Below are 16,944 nucleotides of genomic sequence, written 5' to 3'. Positions count from 1 at the left end.
ACTTTGGGTAGCATACTCATTTTCACTATATTGATTCTTACAATCCATGAACATGGTATATTTCTCCACCTATTTGTGCCCTTTTTGATTTCTTTCATCAGTGTTTTATAGTTTTCTATATATAGGTCTTTTGTTTCTTTAGGTAGATATATTCCTAAGTATTTTATTCTTTTCATTGCAATGGTGAATGGAATTGTTTCCTTAATTTCTCTTTCCGTTTTCTCATTGTTAGTGTATAGGAATGTAAGGGATTTCTGTGTGTTACTTTTATATCCTACAACTTCACTATATTTATTGATTAGCTCTAGTAATTTTCTGGTAGAGTCTTTAGGGTTTTCTATGTAGAGGATCATGTCATATGCAAACAGTGAGAGTTTAACTTCTTTTCCCATCTGTATTCCTTTTCTTTTTCTTGTCTGATTGCTGTGGCCAAAACTTCCAAAACTATGTTGAATCATAGTGGTGAGAGTGGGCACCCTTGCCTTGTTCCTGACTTTAGGGGTACTGCTTTTAATTTTCCACCATTGAGGATAATGTTTGCTCTGGGTTATCACTGATGAACATAGATGCAAAAATCCTTATCAAAATTCTAGCAAACAGAATCCAACAACATACTAAAATGATCATACATCATGACCAAGTGGGCTTTATCCTAAGAATGCAAGGATTCTTTAATATCTGCAAATAAATCAGTGTAATACACCACATTAACAAATTGAAAGGTAAAAACCATATGGTTATCTCAATAGATGCAGAAAAAACTTTGACAAAATTCAAGACCCATTTATGATAAAAAAAAAAAAACTCTCCAGAAAGTAGGAATAGAAGGAACATACCTCAACATAATAACAGCTATATATGGTGCTTGTTTATAACTTGCACTATTAGCATGAGTGAATTCTGGTTGCATTTCAACTGCTGTATTGCAGAACAGCCTCAGCCAAAAAGGCACCAGCGGATTGACTACAGTATTATTGGAGAGCCCACAAACTTCTTGCACATATGGCTCACGTGGCAACTTGTTTAGTGGGATGAATTCTGTCAGTTCCATGCAGAACTACATATAGTCCAAGGGAGGCTATGGGGGGTGGCATGACCACCAACGTGCAGATGCACCTGGTGGACATGAAAGCAGGATAGTCCCGGACTTTTCCTCAAAGTGTGATGGCGTCTTGTTCATCCTACTGTGATTGCTCCAGTGACATCTTGCTGTTCTGCTCTGAAGAAACTTGTCAGAAGAATCCTGTATTTCCTTCAGCTGGCATGCATGCTTTTGGACTCCTGGACAGAGTTCTTTGGATTGTAGCTTAATTCTTGATTTTTATGAATATGGATCTGATTTTAGCATGATCATTTTTGTGAATGCTAGCACTGTTTTGCATTCTTCCCTCACATTTTTCTCTTTCCACCTTCAATCCCTCTGCCTTATTGATTTTACTGGTAAGCAAAGACCTGCTATTATTTATTAATTTGTCACCACTGATGTATATTTTAGAAGGTATGCAACCCGTAAACACAATGATAATTTCTATTCATATGAAACTGCAGCAGAGTAGTGTCTGCATGTTTTATGAAATTGCTTGTGTGGGAGCCCAAGGGATGCCAGAAATGGACCACTCCTGGCTGCCATGGGTGGATGATACTGCTGATATTAGAGATAGGTGAGTTGTGGCACCAAGTCACATCAATTTCACTGAAAAAGGCAACTTGTAACTTATTTTTGAAGTATGACTTTTATTTAGTTAGAATCGTAATAAACAAAAAGCTTGCATCCATAAGGCATTCATTTTGCTGTAAATTTTTGATCTATTTATTTGAGAGCAAGAACCTGGGATTGTAAACAAGTGTGGTTATATATCAAGTGTGTGGTAATATCCTCACCCTGTCTGACTCTGAGCATCCTGTTCTTAGTAGCTGTTCATTTCTTCATTTGCTTGGTCTTGATTTTCACTTGTTTAATACTGTGGTATCCAGTTGGCTTCCAGCAGTAGTTTGTTGAGCTTCTAGCCTCTACTTCTAAGTGCAGGCTCTGGAGTCATTGGTCTCTCCATGTCCACATTTTGGGACAGTGGGAGTTTCCAGGATCAGTGGCTGACCTTGCTGTGTTGTTGCCTTTGAGAACAACCTGGATGGTGACTTAAGGTATTGCCAAGAATTCTTGGGCTTGGGATCCAAAATGTTTGTTTTCCACAAATTGTATTTCTATAAATGCTCCTCCTTCCACATAAGGATGTAGTGCTAAGCCCAGTAGTGGTTTGGTTTCCATTAGAAATTTTAAATCCTATTTCCGGTTTAGCCCTATCTAACAGTTATATTTGATAGGAGTACCATTTCCTACAGGAAATGGGCTTAACTGGAGGAAAACAGTAAGGAATTAAGTAACTGCATAAAGAGAGAGAGAGAGATAATGTTACCTTCACCTTAGTCACAAGTTCTTGTGAAATAGGTAAGTGAATAAATATTTGGTTTATATAGGCAAAACATGGAAGGATTTCTTCCCCCAGTTCTTTTAAGTTACCCTATACAGCAGGCACTAGATTATTCAGTCCTTGTATTTCTGTAGTTTTGAGTCTTCATAGTTGTCAATTGCAGATAATCTATCAAGAAATAACATTTATGCTTAGCAATCAGAATAAGCATTTTGCAGTTTAATAGCTTCTAAACTTGAATTGATCTGATGTCACTGTGTTGATACTGCATTCTAGATTTTGCTTGAGTACCAGTGCCATTCTGCTCAGCAGACAGGGTCCTGCCAGGGACACTGCAGTGTGCATGCTCTTTAAAGATGGATTGTTTTGGTAAAGTCAGTGATAATGCTAGTTAGTCTACTTCTATTTTGACTTTAACAATTACAGAGTTTATAATTGTATAACTCTTAGAACAGTACAGGGGGCCATGGTCCTTTTTCCCTACCTCATGATTTAACTTTATTATTTTTGTCAATTTCTTGCTTTCCTGATTCCTCAAATACCAAATTCTCCAGTGAGCACTAGAGCATGTCTCCATGGTAAGCCAAAGGCTGCCCTCTTCAGCCTCTAATTGTTCTGCAGCTGCCTCTGAACTGACAGGCACAAGTAGCCACACTGTGTGCAGGAACACATGCCAAGGAAGGTGCCAATAATGACTCAAGAAATAAGAAAATTACCAACAATTTTAAGATATTAACCTTGGACACAGTTTTTTTAAGGAGTCCACTTTCCCCACTGATAAGTGGGCTTTTAAACCTTGTTATGTCATTTGTTCCCAATAACATTGTGTCTGACTTGAAAATTGAATCTAACTAAATAGAATTGACTGTTAATATTTTGCTGAAACATGTGCTAACAACTGTTAACTAATGACATGCGTTCTGTAAAAGAGGTGCTTTCCCATGATATAGGCGTGGAGTGGTGCCAATGAGCATAGAGCGGAAATGTGGACCATGGTGATTGGGTTCAGCATTTCTGATGCAGTATTATCAATGGGCCTTTACAGATACTTTGTGAGTATATATTAGCTTTCACTTTTGTTATTAAATTGTAGCAGTTCTATTATAGAGAGCAAATTTGCCTTGATTTTTTTAATGACTTCTGCTCAGCACCCAGGAAATAAAAGTGACATATTTTTATAATATAAGCATACTATTTTTGTACACTGTGTTCATTTTGAATAAATTAAGTTCAGTGTTGGCTGGTAGATAATAAAAAGAAAGCATTTGATTTTGATTCAATAAATGCTTTTCAATCCTGAAAAAAGGTCAAGGGATTAATCCAAGAAGATATAACAATTGTAAATATATAGGAATCAAACTTAGGAGAGCTTTAATATATAAGGCAAATACTAAGAGCCATAAAGTGAGAAAGAGACAGTAACAGAATAATAGTGGGGGACCTTGAACACACCACTTTCAATAATGGACAGATCATTCAGGCAGAAAATCAATAAGGAAACATAGATATTAAATGACACATTAATCCTGAATGGCATAAGTATTCCATCCTAAAGGAGCCTAATGCACATTTTCTCAAGTGCACAATGAACATTCTCCAGGATTGCCAACATGCTTGGCCACAAAAGCTAGCCTTAATAAACTTAAGAAAACTGATATCATATCAAGAATTTTTTTTTTTCAGATCAAAATGCTGTGAGTTAAAATTAGATAAAAATTACAAGAAAAAATACCTAAAAGACACAAAAAATTGGAGGCTAAACAATATACTACTAAACAACAAATGAATAACTGAAAAAAAAAACAAAGAAGAAATAAAAAATATATAGAGACAAATGAAAATGAAAGCACAATGATCCAAAAGCTATGGGATGCAACAAAAGCAGTTATGAAAGGGGAGTTTATAGCAATACAGCCTTATTTAAAGAAATGAGGAAAATCTCAAATGAACAACCTAAACTTACACTTAAAGCTAACACAAAGAAAAATTAACAAAATCTAAAGTTAGGTATTTTTCTTAGAACTAGAACAAATAATTTTACAATTTGTATGGAAAAATGAAAGACATAAACAGCCAAAGCAATCTTGAGAAAGAAGAATGGAACTGGAGGAATCAAACTTCTTGACTTCAAACTATACTGCAAAACTACAGTCATCAAGACAGTATGGCACTAGCACAAAGACAAAAACATAGATCAATGGAACAAAATAGAAAGTCCAGGGATAAATCCATGCACCTGTGGGCACCTTATTTTGACAAGGGAGGCAAAAATATACAATGGAGAAAAGACTATCTCTTCAACAAGTAGTGCTAGGAAAACTGGCCAACTATGCATAAAGGATGAAACTAGAACACTTTCTAACACCATACACAAAAATAAACTCAAAACGAATTAAAGACCTAAATGTAAGACCAGAAACTATCAAACTCTTAGGGGGAAACATAGGCAGAACATTGTCTGACGTAAACCACAGCAAGATCCTCTATGACCCACCTCTCTGAGTAATGGAAATAAAAACAAAAACAAACAAATGGAACCTAATTAAACTTAAAAACTTTTGCATGACAAAGGAAACTGTAATCAAGATGAAAAGATAGCCCTCAGAAAGGGAGAAAATCATAGCAAATGAAACAACTGGCATTGAATTAATCTCCAATGTATACAAGCAGCACATGCAAATCAATACCAGAAAAACAAACAACCCAATCAAAAATTGGCAAAAATATAAACAGATATTTCTCCAAAGAAGACATAAAGATGGCTAATAGACACATGAAAAGATGCTCAACATCACTCATTATTAGAGAAATGCAAATCAAAACCACAAAGAGGTGTCATCTTACATTGGTCAGAATGGCCATCATCAAAATGTCTACAAACGATAAATGCTGGAGAGGGTGTGGAGAAATGGGAACCCTCTTAACACTGTTGGTGAGAATGCAAACTGGTACTATCACTATGGAGAACAATGTGGAGATGCTTAAAAAAACTGGGAATAGACAACCCATATGACCCAACAATCCCAATGCTGGGCGTACACCCTGAGGTAACCAGAATTGAAAGGCACTCATATACCCCAATGTTCACTGAAGCACTATTTACAATAGCTAGGACATGGAATCAACCTAGATGTCCATTGGCAGATGAATGTATAAGGAAGTTACGGTACATATACTTAACAGAATATTGCACAGGTATTAAAATGAATGCCTTTGAGTCAGTTCTAATGAGGTGGATGAATCTGGAGCCTCTTACACAGGGTGTAATACCTGTGCAATATTCTGTTGTGTATATGTACTGTAACTTCCATGTCCTAGCTATGAACATTTTTTTTTACTGTATGTTAACACATATATATGGGTCGTCTATTCCCAGGTTTTTTATATATGGAATTTAGATGGACTTCCCTGGTGGCTCAAATGGTAAAGCGTCTGTCTACAATGCAGGAGACCCAGGTTTGATCCCTGGGTTGGGAAGATCCCCTGGAGAAGGAAATGGCAATCCATCCCAGGACTATTGCCTGGAAAATCCCATGGACAGAGGAGCCTTGTAGGCTATAGTCCATGGGGTTACAAAGAGTCGGACACAACTGAGGGACTTCACTCACTCACTCACTCATGGAATTTAGAAAGATGGTACTAATGATCCTCTTTAAGAACTTTCCACATAGAGAGGATCATCAGTACCATCTTTCCAAATGGTACATTACCATATGCAAAATAGATGATCAGTGCAAATTCAATGCATGAAGCAGGGCACCCAAAGTCTGTGCTCTGGGTCATTCCAGAGGGATAGGGTGGGGAAAGAGGTGAGAGGAGTTTCAGGACGGGGGGGAAACTGTGGAAAATTCTGAAAGAGATGGGAGTACCAGACCACCTGACCTGCCTCCTGAGAAATCTGTATGCAAGTCAAGAAGCAACAGCTAGAACTGGACATGGGAAAATAGACTGGTTCCAAACAGGGAAAGGAATACATTAAGGCTGTATATTGCCACCCTGCTTATTTAACTTATATGCAGAGTACATCATACAAAATGCTGGGCTGGAGGAAGCACAAGCTTGAATCAAGATTTTGGGAGAAATATCAATAATCTCAGATATGCAGATGACACCAGCCTTATGGCAGAAAGTGAAGAGGAACTAAAGAGCCTCTTGATGAAAGTGAAAGAGGAGAGTGAAAAACTTGGCTTAAAGCTCAGCATTCAGAAAACTAAGATCATGGCATCCAGTCCTATTGCTTCATAGCAAATAGATGGTGAAACAGTGGAAACAATGACAGACTTTATTTTCTTGGATTTCAAAATCACTGCAGATGGTGACTGAAGCCATGAAATTAAAAGACACTTGGTCCTTTAGAGAAGTTATGACCAACCTAGACAACATATTAAAAAGTAGAGACATTATTTTGCCCACAAAGGTCCGTCTAGTCAAAGCCATGGTTTTTCCAGTAGTCATGTGTGGATGTGAGAGTTGGACCATAAAGAAAGCAGAACACTGAAGAATCGATGCTTTTGAACTGTGGTGTTGGAGAAGACTCTTGAGAGTCCCTTGGACTACAAGGAGATCTGAACAGTCCATCCTAAAATAAGTAAGTCCTGAATATTTATTGGAAGGATTGATGTTGAAGCTCAAACTCCAATACTTTGGCCACCTGATGTGAAGAACTGACTCACTGGAAAAGACCCTGATGCTGGGAAAGACTGAAGGTGGGAGGAGAAGGGAAGACAGAGGATGAGATCATTGGATGGCATCACTGACTTAATGGACATGGGTTTGAGCAAGCTCCGGGAGCTGGCAATGGACAGGGAAGCCTGGTCTCCATGGGGTCACAAAAAGCTGGACATGACCAAACGACTGAACTGCACTGAACTGACTGGTGACTCTACATGTAGGGAAGGGAAGAAGACACAGATGTAAAGAATAGACTTTTGGACTCTGTGGGAAAAGGCGAGAGTGGGAAGATTTGAGAGAATAGCCTTGAAACACGTACATTACCATTTGCAAAATAGATAACCAGTGCAAGTTCAATGCATGAAGCAGGGTACCCAAAGCCAGTCCTCTGGGTGGACCCATAGAGATAGGGTGGGGAGAGAGGTGGGAAGGGTTTCAGGATGCGGGGAGCACATGTATACCTGTGGCTGATTCATGTTTATGTATGGCAAAAACCATCACCATGTTGTAAAGTAGTTATCCTCCAATTAAAATAGATAATTAATTTAAAAATGGTAATGATGGCAGTTAATTATTACTGCCTTATAAGGTTTTCTATATTTGTTATCGGATATTGCTGCTGCTGCTGCTGCTAAGTCGCTTCAGTCGTGACCGGCTCTGTGCAACCCCATAGACACCCCACCAGGCTCCACCGTCTCTGGGATTCTCCAGGCAAGAACACTGGAGTGGGTTGCCATTTACTTCTCCAATGCATGAAAGTGAAAAGTGAAAGGAAAGTCGCTCAGTCGTGTCTGACTCTTTGCGACCCCATGGACTGCAGCCCACCAGACTCCTCGGTCCATGGGACTTTCCAGGCAAGAGTACTGGAGTGGGTTGCCATTGCCTTCTCCATATCAAATATTAGGTATGAGTTGATATTTTAAAACAATAGTTCATAATGGTGATGACCTTTGACAATTGTTTAATAAATGTTATATTTTACTATAAAAATTAAAACTAGAATGAAAGAAATTATAAAAATCAGAGCAGAAGTAAATGAAAAAAATAGAAAAGAATAATAATGGTTAATGAAAATAAAAATTTTTGAAGAAGATAAAACTGATAAATCTTCAGCCCGATTCATCAAGAAAAAAGGGAAAAGATTCAAATCAATAAAATTGGAAATGAAAAAAGGATAAATTGCAGCTGACACCACAGAAATACAAAAGATCATAAGAGACTACAATTAACTGTATGACAATAAAATGGACAGTGTGGAAGATATGGTCAAATTCTTAGAAAGGTACACCTCCCAAGACTGAACTAGAAAGAAACATAAAATATGAACAGACAGATCACATGCACTGAAATTAAACTGTGATTTAAAAATGCCCAGGAAAGAAAAGTCCAAAACCTGACGGATTCACAGACAATTTCTACCAAAGATTTACAGAAGAGCTAACAGCTATTCTTCTGAAACTCTTCCAAAAATTGCAGAGGAAGGAAAACTTATCAGTTTCATTCTATGAGGTCACCATTATCCTGATACCAAAACCAGATAAAGATACTACAAAAATGAAAAGTAGAGGCCAATATCACTGATGAACATAGATGGCAAAAATCCTCAACAAATACTAAACATTCAAATACAACAATACATGGTTCATACACCATGATCAAGTGGGATTTATTCAAAGGATAAAAGGATTTTTCAATGTTTTCAGATCAATCACTGTGATACACCACATCAACAAATTGAAAAATAAAAACCATATGATCTTCTCAATAAATGCAGAAAAAGCTTTTGACAAAATTTAATACTCTTGTATGTTAAAAAAAAACAACAACAAACAAACAAAAACTCACCAGAAAGTAGGAATATACCTCAACATAATAAAGGCCATATATGACAAACCTATAACTAACATCATACTTAACGGTGAAAAGGTTAAAGCATTTCCTCTAAGATTAGGATCTATAGAAGGATATTCACTCTCACAACTTCATTTCAACAAATTTTTGAAGTCCTAGTTGTAGCAGTAAGAGAAGAAAAGGAAATAAGAGGAATCTGAATTGCTAAAGAAGAGTGAAACTGTCACTGTTTGCATATGACATGATAGTATACAAAGAAATTCCTAAAGATGCTACCAGAAAGCTATTAGAGATCATCAATCAATTTGGTAAAACTGCAGGTTACAAAATTAATGCACATAAATACATTGCATTTCTATACACTAACAATATTGACTTAAGGAGACCAAAGACCTATACTCCCAAAACTGTAAGACCCTGATGAAAGAAATCAAAGACAAAAGCAAACAGAGTGAAAGATACACCATGTTCTTGGATTGGAAGAATCGATATTGTCAAAATTACTGTACTACCCAAGGCAATCTACAGATTCAATGCAATCACTATCAAATGGCCAATGGCACTTTTCTAAGAAATATAACACAAAATCTTAAAATTCATATGGAGACACAAAAAACACCAAATAGTGAAAGCAATATTGAGAAAGAAAAATGGAGGTGGAAGAATTAGGTTTCCTGACTTCAGATTATACTACACTGCTATAGTCATCAAAACATTATAGTATTGGCACAAAATAGAAGTAAAAATCAAAGGAACGGTATAGAAAGTCCAGACACAAGCTTAAGCACCTGTGGTCAAATAATCTATGACAAACGAGTCAAGACTTTCCAATGGAGGAAAGTTAGTCTCTTCAATAAATGATGCTGGGAAAACTGGACAGCCACATGTAAAAGATTGAAAGCAGAACATTGTTTAACACCACACACAAAAATAAATACAAAATGGATTAATGACCTGATTGTGAGACTGGACACTATAAATCTCTTAGAGGAGAACATAAGCAGAACACTCTTTGACATAAATTGCACCATATCTTTTTTGCTCTATCTCCCAGAAGAATGGCAAGGGAAACAAAAGTAAATAAATGGGACCTAATTAAAAGCTTTCACACAGCAAAGGATATCATAAGGGAAACAAGAAGACAACCCAGAGAATGTGATAAAATATTTGTAAATGATGCACCCGACAAAGATTAGACTCCAAAATTTATAAACAGCTCATGTGGCTTATATTATTAAAATAAAAAAAAAAACAATTAAAAAATGGGCATAAGAGCTAAACAGACATTTCTCCAAATAACATATACAAATGGCCAAGAAGCATAAGAAAAGATATTCAACACTGCTAATTATTAGAGCAATGCAAATCAAAAGTACAATGATTTACAAAACTTTACACCTTTCAAAATGGCTATTATCAAAAATCCACAAACAATAAATGCTGAAGATGATGTGAAGAGAAAGGAATAACTGAGCAACTGAACAATTGATTTTACAATTGAAAATCAGTTTGAAAATCACTGTTCTTTACATTGCTTAATAAAAATATACCTTAGTTTGCTCCTTCTCTCTAATGGATATTCTGGTTGAACCTCAGTCTCTACATAGAAATCCACTCATTCCTTGAGGAATCCATTTACTCCCTTCCTTACTGGCATCCCCTGCTCACAGCTGGTTGCCTAGTGAGTGGCAATTGACTCTGTCACATTCTCCTCAAGCATATGATTCTTAGAGAAAATAATGTTATGACTCAAGAATAAATGACAATTTTTAGGTTCAGGAACTGGCAACAAGTTCATAAATTTTATTTCATTATGCAGCAGAAAAAAAAAAAAAAACAGAAAAACAACAACAACAATACTATTAGCTTTCTATTGCAGTGTAACAATTACCACAAATTTAGTGGCTTAAAACATCACAGTTTCCATGGGTCAGGTATGGCGGCTGCTGCTGCTGCTAAGTCGCTTCAGTCGTGTCCGACTCTGTGTGACCCCATAGATGGCAGCCCACCAGGCTCCCCGTCCCTCGGATTCTCCAGTCAAGAACACTGGAGTGGATTGCCATTTCTTTCTCCAAGGCATGAAAGTGAAAAGTGAAAGTAAAGTCGCTCGGTTGTGTCTGATTCAGCAACCACATGGACTGTAGCCCACCAGGCTCCTCTGTCCATGGGACTTTCCATGCAAGAGTACTGGAGTGGGGTGCCATTGCCTTCTCTGGTCAAGCATGGAGTAACAGGTTAGATTATCTGCCTAGGGTCTCACAAGGATGAAATAAAGGTGTTGACTGCAGCTGTGATCTCCTCTGGGGCTTAAGTTCCTTCTCCAACCTCACTGGAATTTGGCAGAGGACAGATTTTAAAGGCTATAGCTATAGAACTCATGGTGATTGGCTTCATCAAGATCAGAAGAAAGACTCTCTTTACTGTAATGATTCAGACCCTTTTTTAATGGCCAGCCTGATTATGCCATAACCACTTACAATGATCATTCTTGTGATTAAGTACAAATCAACTACTTAGTAATCTAATTGTGAGAACGATATCCCATTCACAAGTCCTGCCCATACACAAGAGTGGGAATCATATAAGATGTGTACATCAAAGTCATAAATATTGTCTTAGAACTCAGCCTGCCACACCAACCATCTCTTTTTCCAATATCTGACCTTGATTTATCATTGAAAGTCCCACATTCCCAGCGAAAACTCTTGGTTACAGGAAAACCTGTACAGATGCTAGTCACTACAGATGTGTCTGCTCAGTGCTAGAGTGGTGAGCAGTTGAGAGGAGATACCCCACATCCAAGGTAAGGAACAGTGGCTGTGCTTTGCTGGAGCAGATGTGAAGACATACCCCACGTCCTAGATAAGAGAAACCCCAGTAACATGGTAGGTGCTAAGAGAGGGCATCAGAGGGCAGACACTGAAACCACAATCACGGACAACTACCCAATCTAGTCACATGGACCAAAGACTTGTCTAACTCAATGAAGCTAAGCCATGCCATGCAGGGCCACCCAAGATGTAAAGGTTATGGTGAAGAGTTCTGACAAAATGTGGTCCACTGGAGAAAGGAATGGCAAACCACTTCAATATTCTTGCCTTGAAAACCACATGAACAGTATGAAAAGGAAACAGATAGAACACTGAAAGATGAATTCCCAATTCATCAATAGGTGCCCAATTCGCTACTGGAAATCCCTGGGAAAATAACTCCAGAAAGAATGAAGAGAGGGAGTCAAAGAAAACACATCACACAGTTGTGGATGTAACTGGTGATAGAAGCAGGTCCAATGCTGTGAAGAGCAATATTGCATAGGAACCTGGAATGTTAGGTCCATGAATCAAGGCAAAGTGGAAATGGTCAAACAGGAGATGGCAAGAGTGAACATCAACATTTTAGGAATCAGTGTACTAAAATGGACTGGAATGGGTGAATTTAACTCAGATGACCATTCTATCTACTACTGTGGGCAAGAATCCCTTAGAAGAAAAGGAGTAGCCATCATAGTCAACAAAAGAGTCCAAAATGCAGTACTTGGATGCAATCTCAAAGATGATAGAATAATCTCTGTTCATTTCCAAGGAAAACCATTCAATATCACGATCATCCAAGTCCATGCCAGGACCAGAAATTCTGAAGAAGTTGAAGTGGAATGGTTCTATGAAGACCTACAAGATCTTCTAGAACTAACACCCCAAAAAGATGTCCTTTTCATTATAGAGGACTGGGATGCAAAAGTAGGAAGTCAAGAAACACCTGGGGTAACAGGCAAATTTGGCCTTGGAGTACAGAATTAAGCAGGGCAAAGGCTAATAGAATTTTGCCAAGAGAATGAACTGGTCATAGCAAACACCCTCTTCCAACAACACAAGAGAAGACTCTACACATGGACACACAGAAATCAGACTGATTATATTATTTGCAGCCAAAGATGGAGAAGTTCTATACAGTCATGAAAAACAAAACCAGGAGCTGACTGTGGCTCAGATCATGAACTCCTTATTGCCAAATTTATACTTACATTGAAGAAAGTAGGGAAAACCACTAGACAATTAAGGTATGACCTAAATCAAATCCCTAAAAATTATCCAGTGGAAGTGAGAAATAGATTTAAGGAACTAGATCTGATAGTTTGCCTGATGAACTATGCACAGAAGTTTGTGACATTGTACAGGAGACAGGGATCAAGACCATCCCCAAGAAAAAAAAAATGCAAAAAAGCAAAATGACTGTCTGAGGAGGCCTTACAAATAGTTGTGAAAGAAGAGAAGCAAAAAGCAAAGGAGAAAAGGAAAGATATACCCATTTGAATGCACAGTTCCAAAGAATAGAAAGGAGAAATAAGAAAGCCTTCTTCAGTGTTCAAAGCAAAGAAATAGAGGAAAACAATAGAATGGGAAAGACTAGAGATCTCTTCAAAAATATTAGCAATAACAAGGGAACATTTCATGCAAAGATGGGCTCAATAAAGAACAGAAATGGTATGGATCTAACAGAAGCAGCAGATATTAAGAAGAGGTAGCAATAATACACAGAAGAACTGTATAAAAAAGATCCTTATGATCCAGATAACCACGGTGGTTTGATCACTCACATAGAGCCAGATATCCTGGAATGTGAAGTCAAGTGGGCCTTAGGAAACATCACTACGAACAAAGCTAGTGGAGGTGATGGAATTCCAGTTGTGCTATTTCAAATCCTAAAATGTTAAGTGTTGTTAAAGTGCTGCACTCAATATGCCTCCAAATGTGGAGAACTCAGCAGTGGCCACAGGACTGTAAAAGGTAAGTTTTCATTCCAATCCCAAAGAAAAGCCATGCCAAAAATGCTCAAACTACCACACAAATGCACTCATCTCACATGGTAGTAAACTAATGCTCAATATTCTCCAAGGCAGGCTTCAGCAATACATGAACCATGAACTTGCAGATTTTCAAGTTGGATTTGGAAAAGACATAGGAAACAGAGATCAAATTACCAACATCCCCTGGATCATCAAAAAAGCAAAAGAGTTCCAGAAAACATTTATTTCTGCTTTATTGACTATGCCAAAGCCTTTGACTGTGTGGATCACAATGAATTGTAGAAAATTCTTAAAAAGATGGGAATACCAGATCACCTGACCTGTGTCTTGAGAAATATGTATGCAGGTCAGGAATCAACAGTTAGAACTGGACATGAAACAACAGATGGTTCCAAATAGGGAAAGGAGTACATCAAGGCTGTATATTGTCACCCTGCTTATTTAACTTCTATGCAGAGTACATCATGAGAAACGCTGGGCTGGATGAAGCACAAGCTGGAGTCAAGATTGCTGGAGAAATATCAATAATTTCAGATATGCATATATTACCACCCTTATGGCAGAAAGTGAAGAAGAACTAAAGAGCCCCTTGGTGAAGGTGAAAGAGGAGAGATGAAAAGTTGGCTTAAAGCTCAACATTCAGATAACTAAGATCATGACATCCAGCCCTATCACTTCATGGCAAGTAGATGGGGAAACAGTGGAAACAGTGGCTGACTTTATTTTTTTTTTTGGGGGGGGGGCTCCAAAATCACTGCAGATGGTTATTTCAGCCATTAAATTAAAAGACGCTTACTCCTTGGAAGGAAAGTTATGACCAACCTAGAAAGCATATTAAAAAACAGAGCCATTACTTTGCCAACAAAGGCCTGTCTAGTAAAAGCTATGATTTTTCCAGTAGTCGTGTATGGATGTGAAAGTTGGACTATAAAGAAAGTTGAGCGCTGAAGCATGGATGCTTTTTGAACTGTGGTGTTAGCAAAGATTCTTGAGAGTCCCTTGGACTGCAAGGAAATCCAACCTGTTCATCCTAAATGAGATCAGTCCTGAGTGTTCATTGGAAGGACTGATATTGAAGCTGAAACTCCAATACTTTGGCCACCTGATACAAAGAACTGACTCATTTGAAAAGACCCTGATGCTGGGAAAGATTGAAGGCAGGAGGAGAAGAGGACGACAGAGGATGAGATGGTTGGATGGCATCCCTGACTCGATAGACATAAGTTTGGGTAAACTCCAGGAATTAGTGATGGACAGAGAGGCCTGGCATGCTGCAGTCCATGGGATCGTAAAGAGTCAGACACGACTGAGCAACTGAACTGAACTGACAGTCATGTCTGACTCTGTGACTCTCTGGAGTCTAGCCCACCAAGCTCCCTTTGTCCATGGGTTTCTTCAGGCGAGAATACTGGAGTAGGTTACCATGCCCTCTTCCAGTGGACCTTCCTGAGCCAGGGATTGAACCTACCTACTTCTAAGTCTCTTGCATTGGCCAGCAGGTTCTTTTCCACTAATGCCACCTTTGCAGTAGAAAATAAAGTCTCTGAGCCAACACCTTTTATGTCCCATACCTAATGAAAGTCCAACTACGGGTAACCTGGATATGGAGTTTGTTCCTCTTCTCTTCAAATAAAATTTTTATAAAGAGGGATTATTAAGTAGTGTGCATATGGTTAGATGCCTCAGAGTCAGCATCATAGAAACACATGATCAAACTTTTATATTTTGGGGGATGCATATCCCACCTATTGTGCACAATAATGTTCACAAATGGAAAACTATGGAGAGGAATGGAATATCACAAATTTAGAGTTCCTTTTGAATTCACTGTGTTTAAAGTTATAAATACAGTAATATCTCAGTGGTGTTAGTTAAACTCTAAGTGTAGGCAACAATGGCTAAAGTCCCCAGTGATTTCAGATCAAGTCTAATTAAATTTCAAACATCACTAATAACATACATTTTCTTTTTCTTTATTTTTTCATTTCTTTTATTTTTTTATATTTGTATAATTTAGTCTTTTTTTTTTACTTTACAATATTCAGTATTTGTTTATACATCTCTACCTAAATTCAACAAACATTCAGCTTGAGAAAATAATATAAGAATTTTAGAATAATAATCGTGGTGCTGGCTACAACATTGAATTGCAGCTTATTAGCACTTTTACCATCTTTTTGCCACCCCTTTTGAGTAAAATTTTGATAAAAATCAAATCAAAAGGAAAAGGTGACTTTCTGATTAAAAGCAAACTTGAATTTTATATTTCATTTTATATTTTGCTTTCTGCTTATGATTGGAAAATTATTTTCTTAAATCAAAAGCTGAAACCAAGACAATTGTTTCTTATTAATTTCTTTTTGTCTAGATTATTTTACATCATTTAAAATGGAATGCAAAATTCCAAGGGAAAAATCTAGAATATTTCCTCTCGCAGTAGAATATAAATTTTCAGCTTTTATAGGATATTAGTTCCCTGGAGTTCTTGGCATTGAAATGTGATATTTTGTATTGCTTTTGTCTGTTTGGAAGGATAGATCAATGGCCATTGTTCTTTTTATTATTTGATTTTAGCTTCAACTTCTCTCTGTTTTATCTGCCTTGGAACAAATTTAGTTGCATAAAAAGACAGTCCTTAGACACCCATTTATTATAAACAACTTCTCATTCTACTTTACTTAAGTTTTACCATCAGCTCAAGAAATATCTTCAGAATATTAACAGATTTAACAATTACACACAAAATGACATTTGACTTTTCATTTAAATTTCAGATGCTTTTCTTTTTCATATGAATATTCACTGCTCATATATCCTCTCATTTATTTTCTGAAGGTCTACTTCAGCATGTAAGTGACAATCATTTGTTGCTTTGTGTCAAATATTTATAATATAATGAGTTTATGTGTTAATTTTTAGTTTTTGTTTTGTTTATTCCTATGGAAGAAGAATCTCTTGAGCTTTTTAGTTTGACTAGTAATCAAACCTCATGGAGACAATACTTCACTCTCTTGATGTCTTGCCATCATAAGCAAGGAGGCCATTTCACCATCCCAAACCTGGGAAATCTCTTTTCTCACTTTCCAGTTTTTAGACATGAAAGTTGATTTATTTGAAGAAGCACTTAGAAGGAAAGAGGGCAAGGACTTAATACACACAATGGAATTCTACCCTTTATACCTCACTATA

General features: G+C 37.3%; 1 pseudogene; it reads left to right on the top strand.

Annotated features, from left to right (window-relative positions):
* Window positions 1-889: 889 nt before the first annotated feature.
* LOC147340940 (CDC42 small effector protein 2 pseudogene) lies at window positions 890-1,140 on the top strand (annotated as a pseudogene).
* The last annotated feature ends 15,804 nt before the right edge of the window (window positions 1,141-16,944 follow it).

This window comes from Bos grunniens, chromosome X (assembly GCF_055505025.1).
Source record: "Bos grunniens cultivar Pamir isolate PY7600 chromosome X, Bosgru_T2T1.0, whole genome shotgun sequence".
Taxonomy (NCBI): Eukaryota; Metazoa; Chordata; class Mammalia; order Artiodactyla; family Bovidae; genus Bos; species Bos grunniens.
Note: the sequence above shows the minus strand (reverse complement) of the source record. Positions and strands in the feature narration are given on the sequence as shown.